This window comes from Triturus cristatus, chromosome 1_1 (genome assembly GCF_964204655.1).
Source record: "Triturus cristatus chromosome 1_1, aTriCri1.1, whole genome shotgun sequence".
In the NCBI taxonomy this organism is placed as follows: Eukaryota; Metazoa; Chordata; class Amphibia; order Caudata; family Salamandridae; genus Triturus; species Triturus cristatus.
The window spans coordinates 501056134-501083283 of NC_140579.1; positions in this window are offsets into that span (position 1 = coordinate 501056134).

Here is a 27150-nt window from a genome sequence, read left to right on the forward strand (position 1 = left end):
ACAACAGGTGGGGACATCAAGATAACTTCTGGATAAGAATTCAGTTGCAGCCGTTCCGATGTCCCAGTTCCCTAGGACTCCATGTGCTGCAGCACAGGCCATAATCCTGACGCCAGAACAGTCCAACTCATGAGCCACTAAGGGGCTCATCAGTCGATCATAATCCGGGTCAGGAGACACCGAGTTAGACAGGCACAAATCCAGAGCCCATTCGAATGGACAATCTAGGCAATGAAAGACAGGTTGCACGCAGGTAAAGAAGGGAAACCGGAAGGACAATCCATAGGCACTGCTTAAGGTCACCAGTGGCAGAGTGCCGTAGAATTCAAGCATCTGTTTCCAAAGATGGAGCAGCAGGTGCATGCTGTCTTGTAACGCAAGTTGTGAAGCCACAGCGTAGTACGCAGATCAATAATAGCACCCCAGCCACGAGTGCGAGAAGCAAAGGGAGACCTCCGAAAACGCTAGAAAAAATCGAATGATGAAATGCGGGGATCACACCAAACAGAGTATGGAAGGAGGTCACGAGGCCGGAGCACACAATTTAGAAAAAAACATCCAGGCCACTTGTTGACGAGGCATGAAAGATAGTCTGAATCTGAGTCCCAAATATGTAGTGGGAGATCAGTATCCAAAAGCGCTTGCACCTCTGTGCGCGTGTGAGCTACGTGAAGGACAAATGTTTCTCGGGATGAAGTCAACACGACTTGTTTTTGAGACAATAGAGCCCTTATTCTGCTCATTTTGTTGAACTCTGCTTTCAAGGTTGGAATGGAAGGCCAGATGGATACATCGAGCCGGCCATGCGGGGGTGGGAAAAGGACGTAATGACAGAAAACCACTCGTAGTGATACAGTCACGATGTGAGGAATTCCCGGAAGCATCCCACAGCAAGCTTCATCATTAAACAGCACATAATTACCGTTATCAAGCAGCGTACAAGACGGGGTCATAACTGGCACACAAATCCACTTCAGAATACAAGCTAAATCATGAGCGTGCATATGACAAGCACCATGCAATGGAATCTGCCTACACACCACAGAATGATCCGGAGTGGAAGTGCACCCTTCACCTTTTAAATACACCTCCTTGCCATCTCTCACGCACCTGTTGTCGCCTAGCACGGACACAAGGGACCCGAGCAAGTGGGAGGGCGGTGATGGGACTGGACAGGTCCTCCGCCTGACTCCCCTCGGCCTCCGTGCCACTTGCTGCACCAGACTCTCCAGCACTGGTGGCCCCGGTGCTGGATCCCTCCTCCACGACCGTGCCAGTGTCTCCCTCGGTTTCCCCCGACGATGCTGTGGGCAAGGTGAAGAGACAGGAAATGATCAGACACCTGTATACATATGACACATGAGTCCAAACTACATAGGACACAGCGCATAGCATGAACAGCAACATGAGTGACATCTACAATACTACAAACATATGTAGGCCCTGCACCACACAGTTGGTTTACCCACCATGCCACTGGGAAACAATGGGGAGCATGACACAACAGAAATTTACTTGATAGCAATTGATACAGAGGAGCTACTCTCTGGGGACAGTCGAGCACTGCATCACTGGCATGGCACAGTCACCTACACCCGCAACTGTCCCCTGATGCCAGGGACACGGATAATGACACCTGACATGTAACTACCGGCGTTGCACGATGTGACTATGTCATGTGTGTGTCATGTGTTCCCATGAGCTTGCTGTAGTTGTTCCGTGACATGCATCTGCAGTTGCTGCATCCAACATGTGTGTGCGTGTCGATGGGCATGGCACACTATTACGCACACCAGGCCACATGTGGAATCAGACGTAACGGGTGTATGTATGAATCGCACATGGACTTGCGAGACAAGGACATATCTGCGTAGTCTCAATGTATGTGTGATCATTCCTGACATGTACCCCATCATGGCAAGGTGTGTGGACTGTCCTATTTCAAGGACATGTGACCTGTGCCTCTAGTGTTCCGCAACCGGTCTGTATGATGAAACATCCTTTTCATGCACATATGTGGTTGTCTGTCACTCCTGTAATGCGTCTGCCTGTTCACTTACACTGGCCCACAGCTAGTTCCATGGCATGTCATGTTGACCTTGAGCACCCACGTGTGTAGCTGACTGTTGGTAGGGGTGTCACCTGTCTGGCATACGTGTCCTGGATGCATTGCACAGTACAGACTCTGTATGTAGTATATGTGTATTAGCTGTTGAACATGTGCTCAGTTCATTGACAGTGGTGTAGTGCTGTACTCAATCTTCGTTATTCCTTCCAAAATTCTGCAGGTCACCGCCTCTCCCCCGACCAATGCCAGACTTGGCTGCCATGAGGGAACGTGACTGTAAATGCCGCTACCGCTTCTCCCAACCGTTGATTGACAACTTGACCACAAGGCTGGAACCACACCTCCAACCGCTACACAGGTATCCTACTGCACTGAGAGCCAAGATGAAGGTGATGGCAGCCCTACATTTCTTTGCCACGGGTACGTTTCAATTGACCATAGCTGATGTAGGTGGCATATCCCAGACCATGTTGAGCCGTGTCCTGCATGATGTGTTAGAGGCCATGTTGTTACACCTGGATGAACTCATACATTTCCCAACTCGTGAGCAGTTGACAGGTGTCAAGGGTGAGTCTATGCCCTGGGAGGCATGCCCCATGTCATTGGGGCCATTGATGGGACACATGTGGCTTTGGTACCACCACACGCACAGGAGGTAGCCTTCCGTAACCGCAAACATTACCACTCCATCAATGCCCTTGTGGTATGTCTTGCTAACTTGATGATATCCCATGTCTGTGCCCGTTTTCCAGGATCAGCACACGATGCCTACATCATGAGGCGTAGCAGGGTGCCTGAAATGATGCTGCAGCTGCGCAACGAACGTGCATGTCTTGTTGGTGGGTATACTCTGTTAGTCCTGTATTTAGCGGTATCTTAATATCTTACTGCTTCTCCTGACCCACTTCTGTCCATGATGTTTCCATGTAGGGGACGCTGGCTATCCCAACATGCCATGGCTGATGACGCCGCTCCGCAACCCCAGAACAGCCACATAACACCGGTACAACGACACCCATGGGCAGATGAGGCACGTGATTGAGAGGACGTTTGGACTCCTGAAGAGCAGATTCCGGTGCCTCCACAAGACCGGCGGCGCACTCCAATATGCCCCGGTGAAGGTCTGCCAAATCTTCCTTGTGTGCTGCATGCTGCACAACATGGCAGTGGAGAAGGCCGTGCCACTCATCCTGGATCCGGATGAGCAGGATAATCCACCCGTGGAGGATGAAGGGCTCGGGCACGGGGCAAGTGAGGATGAGGATGAGGATGAGGACATCCGCAGTAAGCTTATCCGCAACTTCTTCTCATGATGGTGAGTCCCTGTGTCTGAGTGTGCACGCTTAGAGCCTTGTGTGGCATGTGTTGCAATGTGTGTGTCAAGCTGACTGTGTGCTAAGTGACTTGGAGGTGTGTTCTGAAGTGATGATGTCATTCCCCAAATTTTAGCGGGTACACAAAATTCATTATTAGCATGGTGACAACATAAATCCTGTAGAGTGCATGTACATGTCTGCGGATTACTAGCTCTTCGCTGACTTGTTGTGTGTCTGTCCTCCCCAGGTTCCTGCGGCTGTCGTCTGCTCATGTCATCATTGCACTCCTGCTATTCCTCATGAGTATTGCAACGTGTGCTGGATCAGAGTTACATGCACAGACATGGTGAAAAGTCATTTTGGGTAAGGAGTGCAGCAAGGCGTTTTGTGGGTGGTACGTGTTTGTGATATTTGGGGACTGCTCCTGTGCATGTTGTGTTACCGTGCATACATGTCGACTCACCATGGGCCACCTGACGTGTTGCATGGCTCCCACGAATTGATAGTCACCCTTCCTGACAGTCATCTGTCATGGATTGTGGATTCTGATGAAGGCATCAATGTGTGTATAACGTCCCTCAGGAACATACGGGATGCCAATGGTGGACATGGTGTGGGACATCCCCATATGAGGCTCAATGGGGAATTGTACACTCTCCGTGTGCAGCAAGGGGTGTGAGGCTCAACCCCTTCACTTGTATGCCAGCTCAGTAGGATTTACCACATCTGTGTGTTGCAGGAGGTGTCCAGTGTAGGTCACACATGGTCAGCCGAATGACCTGTGATTCTGTTCCAATGGATACAATTCCATTGGTGTGAGGCTGAGTAATAAAGGTGTTCGTCACACTCCAAGGTGCCTCGTCTCTGTCAATGCAGGTTTCTTGCCACTTGGCATGCGGCATCTCTGGCATACTTGCTGTCGATAATGCATAGGAGTCCATGTGTAGTCTAGCGACATGCATGCAGTTGCTCATGGATTAGGCTCTCTATTGGGCATGAAGTACATGGTCGTGTATGTTTGTTAGCAAGGTCGACCACACAATGGGCCATCACCAGCTGCTGAGGGTGTGTCTCCTGTGCGCAGGTTGCCCTTCAGTTTCCTGATCCGGTGTAATGGCTCTTTGGTGATTGTGCATGCATTGTCTCTGGGTGTGCCATGTGACACTGGACACTCCTTACTTTACACACGCGCCTGTTGCAGTTGTCCTTCTGACATCCTAGTCTTTGTGTGCAAAATGGGGCATTTTTCAGGGAGAGGGCACCTGCTGCTGCAGGCCCTTCACAAGCACCCAGTGGCCACACACACGAGATGGTGTGCATCATGTTTGACTCGCTCACATATGCCATGCTAGTCCACAGCATCTGTACCTCATGCTGCAACGCCCTCTGCATTATGCACATGATCCACAGATAGATCCACTCCAAGTTACGACAGACCATCCCCCAGGTCCATGACAACATCCGTCTCATATACTGCCCTGCCCTCTACGGAGCAAGTACATCCGAACTCCCAGGAATCTGGTCCACTTCCAGGGGGCATCTGCACACCTCAGCTTCTACACCCTGCGCCCCAGCCACCTCACCGTCCACCATAGATAGCTGCAATGAATAACTGTCTGCTGCAGGAGGACCTCCACACTCCCCACCCAAACTCAGGAGGCAGTCCACAACCCCGACCACAAACCAACCTTGTACGTCTGTCATCCTAGATCCCGTTGGGCCATCTCCGTGCATCCAACCTTGCCCTGGCCACCGTTCTTCACATCCACTGTACTCCAGCATACAGGACATTGTTCTCCCACCTGGCCACACATACCTGGGACTCCCTCCCCGGGTACCTCCACATGGGCCATGACCTCTACGCCTTGATGATGATCTCCCAAATAGGTCTGTCCGCACAGTTTAGCAAGCCCCCCCTCAGCAGCCAGAGGCCATCACAGGTGAGTGTTGTGCTCCATGCCTACATTGAATGATACCTTGTGACCCATGTGTGTCCTGTACCAGACTCTGATCCCAGGGTATGGATGGCTGGAGTTAGTTCAACACTCAGGCTTAGTTAGACATTTCCACACACATATGTCGTTGAATAATGCAAAATGACAGCAATATCTCATGTGCAGAACAATATGAATTTATTTTTGGTGGGGTGAGTCTTTTGGTAGATGTGCTAAGGTGCTCTACCGGGGGAATAGAATCCAAAGTTCACAGGGGGAGATGGCATCCTTGTCAGTTGGAGTCATCAGAGTCCAGACCACAGTGTTGGTCATCATTGGTCAGACTGTGACCAGCAAGTCCATGTGGCAGAGAATGTCATTGGGTGAGGTGCTGCTCTTGCGCCAGAGGGCCAGGTGCCAGGCCAGGTGACCTGGGAGATGGGGATGGTCCGCTGACTCTCACGGTCTTTTACGTGGACGACCCACCTTCCTCCGGGGACCCTCAGATGCAGGCCTTGACGATGTTAGGGACGCTCCGTCAGACGAATCCTCCTCCTCCTCGTCCCTCCCTGTGTCTGGTGCTGGTCTACACCTGGTGGTACAGGGAGGGTTTGCCAGGCTTTGGGCGATCTGACGGAGTGATTGGCTCACGTCCCTGTGAACCGCCAGGAGCTCAGCCAGTCTTGCCTCCATCCGTCCTTGGTTTTGTTGATGACTGGCATGATGGTCGACCTGCAGGTTCTCTATCTCATCGAGGGTCCCCTGCATCCCGGAAAGTCTGGACACGACCTGGTCCATGCCTCTGGTGTCACGCCGGTATGAGTCCAGGATGTTACGTATGTGTGACATACCGGGGTCCTGAGCTGGCTGGTCAGGTTCACGCCTCCGCCTGCCTCCACTCCCACCACCCCTGCCCACACGAGCCTGGCCTGCCGTTGTGGGCACATTGGGTCTACGGGACCCCTGAGGGATGGCATTTGCAGGGTTGCCTGCCTCCTCCTGGGTGCCCTGAGAACCTTGTCCCTCCTGGTCAGACTGGCTGTGTTGTTCAGTGCCAGCAGGGCTCCTGGGTGTCTCCTGGGATGTGGCAGGAATGGGGGTGGGGGTTGGCACAGATGTACCTGACGTAGGTGCTGCAGGGGCTTGTACACCAGAGGGGCCAGGTTGGTCGGGGTCATCCACGGAGTGGTGAGAGTCGTCGCTGCCGGTGGGATCGTCTTCACGCGGTGCCTGGGACTGTGATTCTTCCCCCCCAGTGTTGGGGGCAGATCGTCGACGTTGCCCTGTGTGTGAGAGAGAGACAATGTTAATGCTGTTTCATGCCATTCAAGTTGACACAGTTCACCCAGGTAGTTGGATGTCCCTAGCATTCCTCTCAGTGTCCACTTGGTGATGGGCATGTTGCGGGGGACAGATTGGGATGTTCTCCTGAGTGTGTGACCTGTAGATAGTTGGCTCTGATGCTTACTTGGCTCTGGATTGGTCTTGTTGTGTCACATGTCCATTGTGGGAGTGTGTGAATCCGTTGTCTGCCCGGGGGGGGTGTGCTTGTGTTAGGGGGGGTTTGACCGGGCGTGCTGTTGTGTGTAGTGTGAGTTGTCATTGGGTCTCCCAGGTGATGTGTGTGTCCCCTCATGGTGCATGCTGGCATGACAGTGTGTGTGAGTTCCTGTGCTAGATACCTGTGCTTGTGGAGTTGGTGTTTGGGTGTACAGTGGTCCCAGGAGGGCCTTGTGCTGCATTGCTGATTGGCTCCTGAGGCGGAAAGCCGGGAGCAGGGACGATTTTAAAAATTGTATTTTGTGTAATATTCACTGTGTTTTTAAACTGCCATCCACTCTTACCTGCATCTTGGCATCTTAGAACAGCGCTTCTCGCTGCAACGACCTCTTCCCTTCAGTCGCCATTCCCGAGGGCGAGGCGAGACACGCCCCCTCGGCTGGCCACGCCCCCTCCAACCTCCTCACCCACCGGCATAAAGTATGTGTCTTGGTAGGAAGCGCAGCGGACGAGCGCAGCGGGCGCGCCGAAGGCGCGCCTAAGGCAAGCCCGTCTGCGCCCGTCCGCGGCCGGACGGGGCTAGGGGCACGACTCCATGCCAAATCTACATCCTACTCTTCTAAGGATCTTATTGCCCTTCAAGGTAAATGGCTACTTCCAGATTCCACCCGCAGATGGATTTCCTCTTTAGGCCTTGCCCCCACTTCCCCCATAGCCCCTCATCCCCCGTTACACGCTCCCCCGTTACCCTGCCCCCTTCCCCCTGACCTCCCCCCCTGTTCGCCGGCACTGTCTGTCTTTTTACTCAATACCAGGTCAGCGGTCAAGCACCACCATGAGTTGTTCGTCTTACTCGATTCTGAGAAACCGGACCTACTGCTCCTGACCGAAACTTGGTACTGTGACACCTCCCTCCCCGTTCTCCTGGCCACCCTACCCTCCTCCTATGTGGCCCTTCGAGCCGACCGGCCGGCGGGCAAGGCAGGCGGTGGGGTTGCCCTGATCGCTCGGTCGGAGTTGAACTACCAACCACTTCCCTCACCTCCCATTCCCCCTGCTGACTTCCTGGTAGCCCGCTCTCTTTCATTTTCCCCCCTATTACCTGCCTATTAATGTACCGGCCTCCCCAACCCTCGCCTGCATTTTTGCCGGCCTTTCAAGACCTATTGGCCAACTTGGCGGTCAACTACGCCTCGGTCTTGGTGCTAGGGGACTTTAATTACTGGCCCTCTGACCCACACGAGTGCTCAGCCTCAAAAGAGTTTACAGATTGCCTATCAACCCTTAATTTCGTGTCGCACATATCCGTCCCCACTCACTCCCATGGACACACATTGGACCAGGTCTGGTCCCTCAACCTCCCCGTGGCCTCGGCCACTGTCTCGCCGTGCCCTTGGTCCGACCATGCCCTCATTTCCTTCTCTATTCCCCGCAACGTGATGCCTAAAATTCCGTATGCCAAAAACACCTGGGCACGGAACTGGAATAGATTGGATTACCCCTCCTTGACCTCCATGCTCCGCGACTCTACTCCTACTCTTACTGGCTTAACATCTACCTCTCAAGCCAAGGCCATTAACACCTGGCTGGCGGATGGCTGCGACTCTGCGGCGCCCCTACGCCGCATCTCCGTCCGCCGACCAAAGGACTCTAATAGATGGTTCAACGACCACCTAAAAGCTCTCAAACTGAGCGCCCGACAGGCAGAAAGGCAATGGAGGAAAAATTACGATCCCCTATTAAAAACCCACTTCTCATCAGCTCTGGACAAATATAAAACAGCAATCCTGGCTGCTAAGTCCGCCTACTTTTCGTCCAAAATTACTTCTGCCGAAAACAAACCCAGGGTAATCTTCGGGATAGTGAATGACCTGGCATTCTCAGACCGAACCTCGCCCATTATTCCTCCCTCCCAACTTCTCTGCGACCAGCTTAATACCTATTTCTTAGATAAAATAGCAACCATCAAGCTTAATATCCCTCCACCCTCCTCTGCCTTCGTCGATCCTGCCCCCCCTCCCCTCCCCCACCTTCTTACCTCTATCCCCCCCCTCACGCAGGACTCTTTTCTGGAGATACTCCCTAAAGTGAAGTCGGGATCTCCCGCGGACGTCTGCCCAGCACGAGTCCTGCAGCAAATATACTCCAGCTGCCCTGACCCCCCCATTGCCTTCCTCAACAGCTCCCTGGCACAGGGCGTAGTGCCCTATTCGCTTAAAGCAGCTACCATAGTGCCCATCCTGAAGAAAGCTGGCGCTGACTCTTCTATCTCGGCTAACTATCGCCCCATCTCCCTGCTACCCTTCCTGGGCAAGGTGATGGAACGCCATGTTACCGCGGTGCTCAGTGCCCATGTGGAGGCAAACGGGGGACTGGCTTCCCGCCAAGCCGGGTTCCGTCCCAGGCATTCGACCGAGTCAGTCGTGGTCTCAGTCTTGGACAAACTCAGAAAGGGTATGGACGAAAATAAACACCAGGCACTGGTCCTCCTTGATCTTTCCGCCGCCTTTGACACGGTGGACCACACCATCCTACTCACCCGTGTCAAGGCGGCCGGTATCGGGGGATCAGCTCTGATCTGGCTATCCTCCTTTCTGAGGGAACGCTCTCAGGCGGTCCGGTTAGGCGACTTCACGGCCACTCCCCTTCCTGTCACTTGCGGTGTTCCCCAGGGATCCTCGCTCTCCCCCTTACTTTTCAACCTTTACATCTTTCCTCTCATCTTTGCACTACAGCAGCTGGAGGTCACCGTCTATAACTACGCGGATGACCTCCAGCTCATCTTTGATCTGTCCCCTTCTCCTCTCTCGGTCTCCAATTTCCAGTCAACCATGACATTCATCAGTGACTGGATGAACCACAACCACCTTAAGCTGAACCCGGATAAAACCGAGCTGGTTCTCACCGGTGGTTCATCCAGTCCCTGGAACTCTCTCTTCTGGCCCCCTTCTCTTGGCTCTGCACCGACCCCCTCCACCACGGTCAAAACACTTGGTGTCAAAATAAACAGCCAACTCACTCTCCACTCACAAATCAGCTCTGTGGTGTCCTCCTGTTTCTTTTCTCTTCGCACTATCCGCACTGTCTCCCGCTTCTTTTCCCCCCAGGCACTTAAGATTATTATGGCCGCACTCGTGATATCAAAATTGGACTACGCAAACGCTCTTTATCACGGTATCCCCGCTTTCAGCTTGCGTAGACTCCAGACCGTCCAGAATCAAGCAGCTCGGCTTGTGTACGGCCTCCCTCGTTATCACCACTCCACCCCCCTTCTTAGAGAGCTTCACTGGCTCCCCATAAAGGAACGGGCCCTATTCAAGATCGGGTGCATGGTCTTCCAGGCCCGCCAGGGCTCCGCCCCTGCCTTCATCTCCTCACTAATCAAGTCCTATTTACCCACAAGAGAACTTCGATCTTCCTCCAGGTCCCTCCTCCAGATCCCTCGCTTCACTCGCAAAAAGTGGGGCGGGGCTAATTTCTCCACCCTAGCTCCAACCTTCTGGAACTCACTTCCTGACCACCTCCGGTCTGCCACCCAGTATCTCCCCTTTCGCAGAGATCTGAAAACGTTCCTTTTTAGCCAAGCCTTCCCCATTTAAACCCCTTCAAATATCCCTTTCTTCTCTCCCTGGTCTTCTTGTTTTCACCTCAGTTGCCGATCTCCCCAGCGCCAAGAAACCGTAAGGTGTATGCTGCGCTTTACAAGTATTTTAAATTAGAAATTAGAAATTAGATACAGCAGGGCCCAGTGTCAGCTACCTTGTCAGTACTTTGCCAGTCCCTGTGCATTGTGCATGGGTATGTACCTATGCCATATGGGCTGAGGACATTGTTGTCTGCGTCTCATTTGGACAATGTGTTGTGTGGGACCCACCCTCCCAGCCTCCCGGACATCCAGTCTTGTGTTTGTGGTTGTTGTAGCCTTGGACATGGCCTTGCCTTGATTTGTGATGGGTGAATGGTGACGTTAGTGGCATGGGTGTGGTTTTTGGGTGTGGTTGTGTGCGGTGAGTGCTTGGGGGTAGGTGCGTGCATTTGTTGTGGTTGGCAGGCGCGCAACACCCATTGGACTCACATGGCTTCAGCCCCCCCCGTCGTGTGTGGCAGCCCGGGATGAGACAGCTTCCCGGCGCACTCACAGCCGCATCCGAGCACTTCACAGGTCTTTAACAGACCATTTGCATGTTAATGAGGCCTCGCTGTTGTTTCACCCCTTTAAGAGCCCCTGCAGCTCCAATCTGCCTATGGCTTAAAAGATTCATCCCCCCCCGAAATTTTTTCTTAGCCTCCCCCGATATTTGGCTCTAGTTGCGCCTCTGGTGGTTGGGGTGTGGATGCCATTCCCCCCAAGTTACGTGAGTTGTTTGTGTACTCACCAGGCTCTGCGACTCCTTCGACTCCGTGTAGTCCCACCGGCGGTAGCATGGCCATCACCTTCTCCTCCCAGGGATGGTAGTGTACGGGTCTGCGGGGCGGCCCACCTCCAGTGATGTTGGTCTGGGCATGTTCTTCATTCATTTTCCTCTTGACCGCCCTGCGCAGATCGTACTTCCTGGCTTGGCATTCATGCCTGGTCCTTCGGACGGGCGCAACAGCATTCACCTTGTCGACAATCCTCTGCCACATGGCTGATTTTGCAGCTATGCTGGTCTGTCTGACCAATGTTCCAAACAGCTGTGGCTCGACTCTGATGACTTCGTTGACAAGGAGCTCCAGCTCCGCCGTGTTGAACTTTGGATTCTTGTCTGTGGGCATGGTGTGGGGTGTGGGTGTGAGTGTGGATGGTTGTGGGTGTGTGTGTGTGAATGTGAAGAGGGGGATGTTTGTGGAGGTGGTTGTGTGAAGGTGTGTGAGTGAAGGTGTAGCGAAGGTATGAGTTGTGTGGGGTTGTTTGTCAGTGGGGTCTGGCAGCAGTGGGTCTGTTGCAAAGGCTCATGGGTTGTGTGTGTGGGCCCTTTTTATTGGTCCATTTTTGGGTGTGGCTGTGTTTGAATTTTGGTGGGTGTGTTATAAGTGGTGGTTGTGATTTGGGGCCTCTGTTTGCCTGTTTGGATGTGCCAGGTCAGTCTTTGAGATGTATTTTGTCATGTCGACGTGTTTTGTGTTGTTGTGCGAGTCGGATTGACCCTCCTTGTGCTGTTTTACAGTGTCCTGGTTCTGTAAGAGTATTTTTCGCGTAGGTACGATCCGTACATATGCGATGCTGGGTGAGGGGGCTGGGGTACGGTGTTGGTGTGTGGCGCGTATATGCGGTGCAGGGGTACGGTGCGTACATGTGGTGGGGGCTGGGGGTAGAGTGCGTACATGCAGTGCAGGGGTACAGTGCGTACATGCGGTGGGGGGGCTGGGGGTACAGTGCGTATATGCGGTGCAGGGGTACGGTGCATACATGCGGTGGGGGGCTGGGGGTACAGTGCGTACATGTGGTGCAGGGGTTCGGTGCGTACATGCGGTGTGGGGGCTGGGGGTACAGTGCGTACATGCGGTGCAGGGGTACGGTGCGTACATGCGGGGGGGGCTGGGGGTACGGTGCGTACATGCGGTGGGGGTACAGTGCGTACATGCGGTGGTATGGCACGTACATGAGGGGGTGCTGCGCGTATATGGGGGGTACGGCACGTACAGTTGTGGGCCTGGGGTGCATTGCGGACAGGGTGTTGTACGGTGCTGACATATTTGGGTGTGAGGGGGGCTGTACGGCTCATACATGGGCATGAGTTTACCCGTGTACATGTGTGCTACTGCGTTGGCTCCGTACGGGCCTTTTTACGTGCGATTGTGTATTCGGACGGGCGGTCGGGATCGTACTTGCGAGCTCGGACTTGTGTTTTACGATTTGTAAGTGAAACTGTCCGGCTCACTTTCGTACACTTTTCCCGACGATATTCGGACGTGGACACTTTCCGACGCACTCTCGTAGACTTTTCCCAACACTATTCGTAGTTCTTTTTCACGTCCCAATCGTACTTGGCAGTTTGTACGGTACTTGTGCGACTCGTACGTAAAAAAATATGGATACGGGTCGTATGCAAATTATTTTTAACGGATCGGAATCGGCACCCTGGTGGAGTGGGAATAGTAAATTATTCCCACCCACTATCCAACACTTTCCCTACTGTTGCACTCGCTGGAGTGGGAATAGTAAATTTGACCCCTGCTATCCAACACTTTTCCTACTGTTACACTCCATGGAGTGGGAATAGTAAATTATTCCCCTCCGCAATCCAACACATTCCCTACTGTTGCACTCTCTGGATTGGGAATAGTAATTGTATCCCCTACGCTATCCAACATTTTATTTTGTGTTAAAGTTAATGTAGTGTAAAATATTTTTTTACTAATAATTATTCATTTAAATATTTTTATTTCTTATATATATATTTTATGTTTATATTTATATGATAGGTTTATGTATATATATGTATTTATTAATTTTATTATGCTTCTAACATTTCCTAATTAAATAAAATAATTATTTATTAATATTTTATTTATTTATTTATGTTGTGATTTCTAGAGCGCCTGGTGACCCGTAGGCATCCCCGCGCTATAAATCTGTGCAGACCAGAGAGGGGGAGAGGGGAAGGATTATTTAGGAAACAGAAGGGTCTTGAGTTTTTTACGAAACAGGGTGTGCGAGGGTTCCAGACGTAGGCTGCGAGGGAGTGCGTTCCAGCCTATAGAGGCTTTGACCGCAAAGCGACGGCCGCCGGTTCGAGCCTTCCTGAATTTTGGTACAGTGGCCAGATGTTCGGCGTCAGAGCGGAGGGGTCTGGAAGCTTTATATGGGGTAACCATGTGTCTTAGTGCGGCTGGGCCAACTCCATTGATAAGCTTGTGGGTGGTGCACAAGGCTTTAAATTCTACTCTCTGGCGGACCGGAAGCCAGTGTAGGGCTTTGAGGGCAGGCTTGGCTGAAACTCTGGGGGGGAGGTTCATAATGAGCCTGGCCGCCGCATTTTGGGTGCGATGGAGTTTGGCCAGGGTGTATTCCGGAGCCCCAAGATAGATGGCGTTACTGTAGTCGAGCCGGGCTAAGACAAGTCCCTGGATCAGTAATTTCCTGGATAGCGGGGGGAGAAGGGGTAGGATCTTACGCACGGACCGCAAGAGACCAATGCACGTACCAGCAGTCTTGGTCGCCTGCGTCTTCATGGTCAGGTCGGGTTCCAACCATACTCCTAGAGTTTTGATCTCCTTTTTAGGTGCGGGGATTTCACCAAAGGAGTCAGGCCAAGCTGAGGGTGGGATGGACGTCCATTTGTTGCCCAGAAGCATGATCTCGGTCTTTGCCCCGTTCAGCTTCAAGGCCGAGTCACACATCCAGGTATGGATGTCCTGGAGACAGTTCAGCAGGCTGTCAGGATGGTTATCCAGGTGAGACAGGGAGACGACTAGTTGAGTGTCGTCTGCGTAGTTTATTATTTTTATACCATAGGGGGCCACAACGTCTTCCAGGGGGGCCATATAAACATTAAACAGGGTGGGGCTGAGCGACGACCCCTGGGGGACTCCGTTCTTGAGAGGAAGTGGGTCTGACCGGGAATTACCATCCCACACCTGAAAGGAGTGGTTGGAAAGAAAGGATTCAATCCATGCTCGCACTGTGCCCACAATTCCTGCCTTGGCCAGGCGATGTAATAGGACACGGTGATCCACCGTATCAAAGGCGGCACTTAAGTCCAGGAGGATCACTGCCACTGATCCTCCTGAGTCCAGAATGCCCCTTGCCTCCTCGATGACAGAGAGGAGGGCGGTGTCCGTGCCATGGCCGGGTCGGAACCCGGTTTGGGATTGGCGCAAGAGATGGTTGGTCTCAAGGAATTGGGACAGTTGCGAGTTGACTAGCTTTTCCGCCATCTTACTGATACAGGGGAGCAGCGAGATAGGACGGTAGTTAGCCATGTCGTCCGGATTGAGTTGGGGCTTTTTCAGCAGGGCCTTAACGACTGCATTCTTCCAGTTGGGGGGCACCGTGCCTTCCGACAAGGAAGTGTTGATAAGGTCCTTGATGATAGGGGCTATAATGTGAGCTACCTTTTTTAGGAATCTAGCCGGGGCTGGGTCGAGGGGGGAGCCGCTCTTCATTTTCTCCAGCGTGGAAGTGACTTCAGAGAGAGAGACTGCTCTGAAAGTGTCCAGCTGTGGAATGTTGGTACCGTCCGCTATGTCCGAGATGGAAGGGGGGCTAACAGTGGGTAGGGAGTCCAGTATCCGCAAGATTTTAGAATCAAAATAGTTGGCCAGATCCTTACTTCTGTCTGGGGGGGGGGGAGTGAGAAGAGGGTGCTGTAGGGATGTTCGATAGTTCTTTAACTATCCGGTATGATTCTTTGGAGGAGTTTGTCGCGGTTTTGATTCTAATGTCATAGTATGTCGCTTTGGCTGACTTCAAGGCAGTTTTATAGCGTCTTACTGCCTTGTGATACAGGTCTTTGTTACTGTGGAGCCAGTCTTTCCTCCACACTCTCTCGGCCTTTTTACACTCTTTACGGAGCGCTCTGAGGTCGGGATTATACCAAGGTGCGTGGCCCTTGGTCTTATTTTTGACCTCTCGGTTTTTAAAGGGGATGAGGCTGTCAAGGGAGGAGGAAATCCAGTCTCTGACTTGAGTGTCCGCAATGGCGGGGTCGGCTGTGAGACTGGGGGTGGTGACGTCCAGAGCCAGGGCCCAGTCTTCCACCGAAAGTCTGGCCCAGGATCTGTCCTTGGTGTAAGTTGGAGGTTTATGAGGTTTTTTAAAAGAACCTGGAAGGTAGACCGAGACCAAGAAGTGATCTGTCCATGGGAGGGGGAGGGAATTAGTAAACTGAAGGGAAGGGGTGTTCGAGAACACAGGATCGAGCAGATGTCCTTTCAAATGCGTGGCTCCTGAATTAGCCAGGGAGAGGCCGAGGGCGCCCAGATCACGAATTAGGTCGGATGCTCCTGTGTCGAATGGGTCATCGAAATGGATGTTGAGGTCACCTGTAATCAGGAAGTTAGATGTTAGGTGGGCCAGGGAAGAAACGGTTTCCAGAAAGGCGGCAGAGAAGGGGCCGAAGTGCCCTGGGGGCCGATAGACCAGAAGGCCCGATAGGGAGTTGGTCGGGGAAAGCTGGAGCGAGAAATGGCAGCTCTCCGACTCCTGGCTCTGAATCTCCGTAGATCGACAGGTGAAGTAGTCTCGGTGAATGATGGCGAGTCCGCCTCCTCGACCAAGAGGGCGGGGTTGGGACATGATAAGGAAGCCCGGGGGAGGGCTGAGACTATGTCGGAGTTAGAGTGACCGGTGATCCATGTTTCGGTTAGAAAAAGTATATCTAACTCGTAATCGACGATAAGATGGTTTATGAGTAGGGCGTGCTTGGGCAGCGATCTGCAATTGAGTGTCGCTATGTTGAGCCCCGGGAGCGGGGGAGTAACACTGGGAAGGGATAAATTTCCAGTTTTGCAGGTGTTGCATCCAGTGAAGGGGTCGTTGGGGTCGGATATGACATGGCAGTTGCTGTTTCTAATAGGTCTGAGGCTAAGGAGATCACGACGAGAATAGTGTCTCCTTGAGACGGTGGGGTCCGGCATAGTGTCTGGCCCTGTGCCCGGTCGTGCGCGGACGGGCGCAGACGGGCTTGCCTTAGGCGCACCTTCGGCGCGCAATCGTCGCGCCCGCTGCGCTCGTCCGCTGCGCGTCCTACCAAGGCACATGATTTATGGTAATGGGACAGGATGTTAGAGGGGGCGTGGCCAACAGAGGGGGCGTGTCTGTGGCGCGCCTCGCGCTCGAGGAAGGCGTCTGAAGGAAAGGGGTTCGTTGCAGCGTGTAGCGCTGTTTTAAGAAGAAGGCAAGGAGTGCAGGTAGGAGGGGGGAGTTAAAAGCACACAGTATCACGATTCAATTTTAAATATTATTAAGTTAATATATATATAAAGAAAATTAAGTATGTATGTTTAATTTTTTTTATGTTACATTTATTATTTATCATTTTTAACATTTAAAAAATGTGTAACTATGTTTTTATTAATTATATTTATTATTTACTTAATTTTATATTATTTTTAAGACATTTCAAAAAAACGATATTTTATACAACGATATTTTAAACAACGCTATTTTGGTTTAGATATTTTTGTACTTACCTTTTTAAAGATAGGATGTCGATATTCTGTCCATCGATATTCTAGACTCGATAATCTTGTAGGTCGATATTTGGTCTGTCGATATTCTGTCAGTGATCCTTACACCCACATACTTACTAGGTACACTTATCTACACTTAGGTAGGGTCGGCATAGTAGGAGTACACTTGACTATTGTCATGTTTATATGCCTGCATATATTCACTGTTTTAGCACCATGGTAGAATTCTACCTTCTATTTACTCTATTGGTGCTGGTAATCTCTTATGTTAGCTTCTGTCTATTGATTGTCGCAGCAAACATGTTTTATACTAGAATGACGCTGGTTCAATAAATGATTATCGAAAACATCCCCAACATTTATTCTGTGTATCTCTCTGAAACTAAGTAAGCAAGATTGACTGAGCGAAAAGTACTGTACTGTTTCCACAATCCCTGAAGGGGCAAGGGTTGTCATTTTCGATGGTTGTCAGAAACTATTCACTCCTTGGTAAGGTTAGGGGGCTTATGGTGGCACTGTGGGGTAGCTGGTCTATAGTCTGACATTTCCTTTGGGGTTGTCCGGAATCAGTCTAGACACCAATCCCTTATTTTATGTTATCTACAGACTCGCAGACTCTATGTATTTTTAGGAACTACACAACAAGGGGAGGATACAAGATATTTTGTAAAAGTTTGCGAGCACACTTACTGCCCGATGAGTTTTCCAGTTCCTAAACGATGCTTCAAGTTCTGAGGAGAGATGCCGCTCTCTTACTGAAGGGCAGGCTGCCAGAACTAGTGAAGCGCCTTGGGGAGAAGCAGCTCTCCATCTATGCTTCTGACAACAGGATCCAATGCATCGAGGAGACACGACGCTTTCCGTCGGAAAGACCAGCTGACTAGAAATGAGTGAGCAGAAGAGAGACGCCACTCTTAGTCAGAAAGATTCGCTGATAAGAAACAGGTGCGCAGGAGAGAGACGCCGCTCTCAGCTGGAAAGACTTGCTGACAGGAAACAGGTGCGCAGGAGAGAGACGCCCCTCTCAGTCAGAAAGACTCACTGACAGGAAACAGGTGCGCAGGAGACAGACGCCGCTCTCAGGGGTCGATTCCGATTACGGCCGCAAATCGTACCGACCGACACGGCCCGGGACCGGAGACCGACCGACATGGACCAGCGCCGTACGGCCCGTGCAGTATGATGCAACACGTGTGAATTACAACTGACACGTACGGAATACGAGCCTTACGAGCGAGCCCTAGGGAAAATAGTGATCCGGCAGGAAAACCGACACGAGTTAAACCGACCGACATGAACCCGGAATTAACCCGACCGACCCGTTTCCGCAAGGTCCGATCCGCGCAGTACAATGCAATGCGTGTAAACCCAGACCGACTCGCACGGAGATCAAGCCGCACGACCGACACGCACAGAAAACTGGGCCCACAAGTAATAGAGATCTCCGCGACCGACGCGTATGAAACACAGAAGATAGTCAGCGTGAACGAGACGGAGAAGCCCGCACGAGTCAACATCAGCGTCCGTTTCCGTCAGAAGAACGTCTCCTTCAGGCCTATAAAACCCAAAGGAAAAAAGACAAAAAAGGGACCAAACAAGCAATGACAAAGCCAATAAATATCAAATAAACAAAACCTGGGACAAAGACACACCCACAAATCCAACTATCTGAAGGACTACAATCACTACCATGATCCCTTACAAACAGGAGACACAGCCAGCAACAAACACCATTACAGTAACCACAGACACACTCACAACTCACCCATCACACAACTCACACGCCATCAGCACCTCATCCAAAAGCACACACATATACAGCTAGCAAAACCAACACTAACCCACCCTCACTTGCACCCTCACACACATCACTCACCACCACCACCCATCACCATGCCCCCAAAGAAGAATCCAAAGTTCACAGAAAGTGAGTTAGAAGTGCTGGTAGACGAGATCATCAGAGTAGAGCCACATTTGTTTGATACATTGGTCCAAAGGACCCCCATGTCACAGAAAACCAAGATGTGGGCGAGGATTGTGGACAAGGTGAACGCTCAAGCACCAGCAAGGCGCACAAAGGACGATATCCAGAACAGGTGGTATGACGTGCGCAGGAGGGTTAAGAAAATAATTGAAAAAGATCACGCCCTGAGTCAGTGCACCGGCGGTGGCCCTCCTGCCAAACCAGTCTACTTCAGGACCTGAGAGGAGAAGGTGCGGGACCTCCTACCACCAGAGAGCATCCATGGTCTAACAGAAATACCAGAGCCTGGTGAGTACACAAACAACATACCCAATATTGTGTGGAAAGGGGACAGTGAAACCATGCACCGCAAGCAAAGCCACAGTAACCAATAGATAATCATCCCAAGATGTGTATGGCAGTCAGACAAACACAATACCTGCCATCTCATAGTGACTTGGAACTGTGTCATGACATGCACCAACCTACAAACATATAGAGCAAGGCAGTGGCACAAAGCTAAATAAACACTGCCAGACAGTTTGCCACCACAAACACACTACCTCACAGTGCAGCTGACTGACAGGAAGGAATAGTGGGGATGCAGGTGAAGTGAGTGTATCCAAAAGCATGATGGAGTTTGTAGTCACAGATAATGCTCCCCCTCCTGATTGGCCAATCAAGACCTCTCTGAACCATGCCCACATCACAGGGAGTGGAAAATGACTGACAAGATGGCTGACACTGGGTCCTGCTGTGGGGAGTACAAGGCCCTGGTAGGGCTTGTGCGCAAATCAGAAGCAGGACACCACTGACTGACATCCTGAAAGACAACTTGCACGCCCTCCAATGGAAGCACGTTTCATGGTGGGATGTCTGGCCGGGTGGGAAGGAGGACTGACAGCTCTGACCATACTTACCAGCATGTGGAGACACATACCCGCCTCAACACAAACTCCACACAACTCACTGGGTAGAATGCATTGACCCACTCCTCTGAAATATCAGCAAAAGATACCCCGTACTGGGTGCTGCTGTGTGAAGCACAAAGTCTCTTTGGACTTGTAGCCAAACAAACACCAGGATTTCACAGTCAGCCATCTTGCCATTGCTGTCACACCCCCTCACAGGGAAGCAGAGTCAAGAGGGAGGAAGTATGGACATTCTGGGAAGGGGGGTGTAGCCAAGAGTATGAAGGGAGTTGCAGTCACAGACAATCCACACCCACCCACATGGCCCAGCAAGCAAACATTGAACCATGCTCGCCTCACAGGGAGTGGGAAGGGACTGACAAGATGTCTGACACTGGGCCCTGTTGTGGGGAGCACAAGGCCCTGCTGGGAAATGGGCAACAACAAACACCAGGACTTAACAGTCAGCCATCTTGCCATTGCTGTCACACCCCCTCACAGGGAAGCAGAATCAAGAGGGAGGAAGTAGGGGCATGCTGGGAAGGGGGGTGTAGCCAAGAGCATGATGGGAGTTGCAGTCTCAGACAATCCACACCCACCCACATGGCCCAGCAAGCAAACACTGAACCATGCTCGCCTCACAGGGAGTGGGAAGGGACTGACAAGATGTCTGACACTGGGCTCTGTTGTGGTGTGCACAAGGCACTGCTGGGAAATGGGCAACAACAAACACCAGGACTTCACAGTCAGCCATCTTTCCATTGCTGTCACACCCCCTCACAGGGAAGCAGAGTCAAGAGGGAGGAAGTATGGGCATGCTGGGAAGGGGGGTGTAGCCAAGAGTATGATGGGAATTGCAGTCACAGACAATCCACACCCACCCACATGGTCCAGCAAGCAAACACTGAACCATGCTCGCCTCACAGGGAGGAAGGGACTGACAAGATGTCTGACACTGGGCTCTGTTGTGGGGAGCACAAGGCCCTGCTGGGAAATGGGTAACAACAAACACCAGGACTTCACAGTCAGCCATCTTGCCATTGCTGTCACACCCCCTCACAGGGAAGCAGAGTCAAGAAGGAGGAAGTATGGGCATCCTGGGAAGGGGGGTGTAGCCAAGAGTATGATGGGAGTTGCAGTCACAGACAATACACACCCACCCACATGGCCCAGCAAGCAAACACTGAACCATGCTCGCCTCACAGGGAGTGGGAAGGGACTGACAAGATGTCTGACACTGAGCTCTGTTGTGGGGAGCACAAGGCCATGCTGGGAAATGGGCAACAACAATATCAAACTATGTCCGTGACAAGCTGGAAAAAAGCAGTGTACAGGCAGGCATCTGTTCGTACAGTAGAAAATGTCATGTTTGTGAACCATTGATGCCTGTAGAAACATAACTTACATTGTGTGTCTCTTCCAAACACAGGTGGTGCTGGGGACCCAGCACCAAATGAAGAGGATTCCCAGTCCCAGACTCTGGTGGACACTGAGCTCTCTGGTTTGACTCTGTCTCTGTCCTCTTCGGATGACGACGACCAACCTGGTCCCTCCGGTGTGAGTCATCATGCAGCACCAGAAGCATCAATATCTGCACCCACCGTACACACGCAGGGCACCCCCGCTGACACGGAGAGGCCAAGGCCAATGAACACTCACTGCACAGGGACACAGTACCCCTTGGAAGCTACAGCAAACACCACCAGCAACACCACCAAGGGGTCCCAGGGTCACCTGTGCGTCCCGTCGCTGGTCCTGCCCGTGTGGATAGGGGTGCTGGGAGGGGTGGGAGGCATAGGGCGCGCCTTGCAGAGGGGTCTGGACTGCATGATGACCCCCAACTGGCAAGCATCATAGATGCGTACCAGGATAGCACCGGAGGATTTGGCCAGGTAGTGGGGATCCTCAAGGACATACAACAGGAGCAGGCGGCCCACCATGCCTGCATGGAGGCAAAGTGGGATGCCCTTACTGCGGTGTATCGGGACATACTCCAATGCCTCCGCCAGATCAACACAAACCTGTCCACACCTCCCTGTGTGGCCACAACATCTGTTGCAACACCATCTGCCAGCGCCACAGGGAGGGAGGAGGACTCTGGCGGAGAGTCCCCTGCACCGCAGAGGCCTGCACCTGAGGATCCCTCCCCAAGAAGAAGAGGGGTCGTCCGAAGGACATGTGAGAGGCAGATGTCCCAGCACATCTCACAGGGACTCTAAACCTGTTCTGGACAATGTTCTTTGTGCGCAACCCGTTCACCTTGTTCAATCCCACACTACTCGCCCACATGACATGGAGGGTTCATGTTGGTCCAATGTAGCAGATGACTGGGACTTTACTCTGGACATTTCATCTACTAGCACACTTCCAACTCTAATGTGAACTTTTGATTCCAAAACCAATGTACAGCACCCACCATCCTGCGCACTTTCCTCACACATGTTCAAAAATAAACTCACCAGTACACCATTCTTGACTCTGTTGTGATTCCAACTTGTCATGTGTCATGGAGATGTCGATCTGCTACACAACACAGTGCATGCCAAATACTGCAACAATGTGACCAACGTTAGGTGAGTCATGGTGATGTAAAACATGTGAGGTAGACACACCACTATGGCAACACAACACATACTCACCATGGCCATGTTACTCATCCCACACAATTATGTTGACCTGAAACACATAGGTATGCCCAAACACAACACCTATCCACTGTCATTGGTAACAAGTCCACAGGTGAGGTAAGCAAATGTCACTCAGATGTGGGAAGACAGACAACGCACCTAACAAAGCATAGCACAGGTTCATTACACATCAGCAACATGTTTATTCAAAAATAGTTGCAAGGCAATTGTACGTTACGGTGGACACACGGTCACAGAGTGTCTGAGAAATGTAGTCCAGGGGTGTGTGGCACATCACTTGATGTCAATTGACTACTCCCACACTGGTGTCAGATTCTGGGTGTTGGGGGTCAGTGTTGACCAAACAACAGGCAAATTACCCTGTGAAGGAAAGACACAAGACACAGTCAAAAGCACAGCAGAACAGGAGAGAAATGCAATACACATGCACAAAACATGTCACAAGAAACCTACACTGAAACAAGTTAGCAGTACTACCCTATTGTGGAGTACACACCACCTGAATGGACACATCACTGCACGCATCCAGTCAAGTGGCACACAGACACACTCATACGGCAACAGAGCAGCCACAACACATTCCAGGCTAACTCCATACATTGACATAACAACCCTGGAAACTCACATTCAGGTGAAGAAGTTGTTGATGAGCTGTGAGCGGACGTCACCCTCATCCTTATCATCACTGGCATCGTGGCCCAGGCCGGGATCCTCCACAGGTGGCGGAGGTTGGTTATCGTCATCCTGGATGAGAGGCACCTTCCTCCGCACTGCCATGTTGTGTAGCATGCAGCATACAAGGATTATTTTGCACACCTTTGCAGGCTGATATGGGAGGGCCCCTCCGGTCTTGTCCAGGCAGCGAAAGCGGCTTTTCAGGAGGCCGAATGTCCGCTCAATCACCTTCCTGCTCCGACCATGTGCCTCATTGTAGCGCAGCTCGGCTGGTGTCACAGGGTTCCTGAGGGGTGTCAGCAACCACGGCATGTTGGGGTATCCAGAGTCACCTACACACACAAAAATGAACAAGTAGCTGAGTTTTGTAGGAGTGCGGAATACAACATTAACAAACACACACAATGATAAACAGTCAGTACACACCGACAAGCGAGGCACGCTGATCTGGCATCTGTGACATCAGCATTGCAATGTGACTACTCCTCATTATGTAGGCATCGTGCGCAGAACCAGGGAACCGTGCACACACATGTGTGATACACATGTCTGCAAGACATACCACCAGAGCATTTTGATCGAGTAGAAATGTTTCCTGTTACGGTATGCCTGCTCATGTGCTTGTGGTGGTATCAGGGCCACATGTGTCCCATCAATAGATCCGATGATGTTCGGCATCCTCCCCAGTGTATAAAAGGCATCCTTTATTTCAGGGAGTTCAGCTGGGCTAGGGAACTTGATGTACAGGTCAAGGAAATGCAACATCCCCTCCAAGACATCGCGTAGCACACGACTAAACATAGTTTGCGACATACCACCAGCAGTAGCCACAGTGTACTGGAAGGTACTAGTAGCAAAGAAGTGCAGGGCTGCCATCACCTTCACCTCTGGGGTCAGTGCTGTAGGGTATGTCCGGCCAGGTAGCAGATGTGGCGCCAACTGCTCCGCCAACTCCTCAATCAGTGGCCTGGTGAAGCAGTACCGTCGGATGCAGTTGTGTTCCTGTATGGTTTGAAGGTCTGGGAATGGTCGATGGACAGGTGGTGCCCTGCAGAGCAGAGATGAACAAAGGAAGATTGTTGGTTCATCCACCCATGTGGCCTTGACCAGGCTCAATATCACATATCACATGATACATCATGACATAACACAATGTACTGAGGTGTGTGCTGTTGGGCATGGACACATATGTCACCTACATGACCATCACCTCACATCTCAATTCCAAATGTCAACACAAGTCCCATGTAGTGCAATGGCCAATCATTTGGCTGTGTCACCCGACCTATGTACTGCTGTGACGTGACAAACACACACCACAGTGACAAGTGAGGCCTGATGTCTCCCACGCATCACAGATCTTAGCCATGCAGATACCCAGTTTCCCTGTATTGCCACATCGACACTGGCATGGACATGGCATATCACGTACACACCACAAGGCAAGCGTGAGTCCCACAGGTAGTGGCCACTGTTGTCCCTGCAGGCCCTACATGTACATCTCTTAGACACACACACACCATCAAGGTTGCTGCATATACCACATGGATGTGGAAACTGTCTCCCATTGGGCACATTTGATCAGACACATCTGAGACACAACATGCACACAGACTGTGGGTGCACATCTGAGTTGTGGCTACAGGTCTCACTGTGACGTACATGCCATCACCCCCAGGACTCAGGGTGTATGTGACATGTCCTAAACATATCCAACCCGCAACTGTGTCCATGACTCATGCCCATTACTGTACATTTGCACATCACAGTGGTAATGTGCACAATACACAAAGGATTCTGCCCCCATGTACACCTGCACAGCCTGGGAGTGGCTGAACAAAAGTGTCACCCAACAAACCAAATGTTGCCCCTCCCAACACACAGGAAATGCAGCCTTACATGCCATGGGGCACTGTGTGGCCAATTCTGTAGTGTGGTAGGTGTGCACAGGTATCCCTGGCACGGAATTGTGTGTTTAATCCGTCAAATAGTCACACCAATGAGGTCCGACGCGGGTGACAATGCGTACGCATTGCATGGTTCGTGACCGAGCCGGGCGTACGCTTTGCCATTGACTGCAATGAGGTCCGACGCGGGTGACAATGCGTACACTTTGCACGGTTCATGACCGAGCCGTGCGTACGCTTTGCCATTGACTGCAATGAGGTCGGACGCGGGTGACAATGCGTACGCATTGCACGGTTCATGACCGAGCCGTGCGTACGCTTTGCCATTGACTGCAATGAGGTTCGACGCGGGTGACTATCATGCATGCGCATCGGGCAGGCATGGTCCGAGACAGGCGTACGCCTTGGCCATTGAATGGTATGGAGACGGGTGCATGTGTATTTTCAAAAATGCGAGTTTTACAGTCAGTTGACCGAGCCGGGCGCACCCATTGGCTCTGGACTGTCATGGAGACGGATGCGGATTCAAAACTTGTACGAGTTGTGCGCTGGAAATTCAGTTGGATGCCTCCAACAATGTTGCAATTCCTAGTGTTTCATGAAGGTGAAGATTTGAACGATGCGGAAGACGTGTACGAGTCTTACATTTCCATGGATTGACCAGATTCATAGAATGCAACCGTGTTGGGCCTATCACTGGGGACACATGGCACAGAGTCTGCCTCTTCAGAACAGATAGAAGGCTGGCTGGCCCCCAGGGAGCTCACTTGCCTGCACTACATGCTACTGGACCACATCCCTGCTACCACTGCTGCTGTCTCTGCATCCTCTGGCTCCTGCTATGGCACGTACTCTGGAGAGGGTCCCAGCCGTCAATGAGGAGGAGAACCAGGCCCTGCTGGACGGGCTCCTTCAACAGTACAGCAAGCTGTATGGCAAACCAGGTGAGTGTTCCATCCACTGCCTTCCTAATTGTGCATGTTGTCTGACTAGCAGTACTAGCAGTGTGTACACCAGTGGCAAGCATTCTCACTGACTACTATCATCCCCCAAAGTATGTGGGTACATGTAATGAACAGGTGTTCTGCTGCTAAAGTGCATTAGTGCAAGCTTAAACTTCCCAGGCATTGTTAACATGTCAGACATGCAGGTTATCTGTCCTTTCCCATGGTTGCACTACCTGTGTAACTCATTTTCCTTTGTGATGATGACATGTATATCCAAATGTGTGCACCAGAAATATGGGGCATGTGTGTTAATGGAATTTTAACTTTGTCATCCTCACAGGTTGATGCCCACCAGAAGCAGGAGATATGGCTGACCATCGCTCGGGCAGTTCGTTCGGTGGGGGTCTACAAGCGCCGGAAGAGGTGGCAGGACCTTCGGGGTTGGACCCGGAGGATCGCTAGAGTCCAGCTGAAGCTGTCACCTCCACGCAGGAGGGGTGGACACCGGACCCTGACCCCCCACATGCTCCGGATCCTGGCGGTGGTCTTCCCTGGGTAGGCAGCTGAAGGCCAGACAGCAGCAAGGAGGGGGTAAGTCCATGCCTAATCTGTGTACTATGTCTGACATGCTAATTGCAGTCTTTTGGCCTGGTCACACTTCCACATTACGTAGGTCTTGTAGTCCAATACACAGGTCCCTCAATTGTGTGATGCACCCTCCTCATCTGTTCCACAGTTGTGGCCCTTACAGTCTGTTGCTTGTGTCACTAGGGCACTGTGTCACTGCAGTCAGCTCTGCTTCAGCTTCTGGACAGCATCTGTTCCCATGACTCTGTTGTGTGTTTCATGGGTGGTTCAATTGTTTACCCAATGCCTGGGATCTGACATGTGATCTGTGTGTGCCCTTGATATGTGTTACAATTGCTGGTCTGACTCCCCACATGTGGCTGGGGTATTTCAAACAAACCCATGCAGCAGGAGACTCCAATTTGTGGGCCTCAGGAGTATGTATATAAAGTATGTCACACTTGCTTAGCCACCTGACTACTGTCCAGGGCCAAACACTGTTTCACGTAGACCTGGGCAGTCATGCCTCCTCAAGGGCATTTAGAAACACTCTGTAATCTCACTCCTGTGTATCAATTTACAGGTTGTGCTTAGTGAC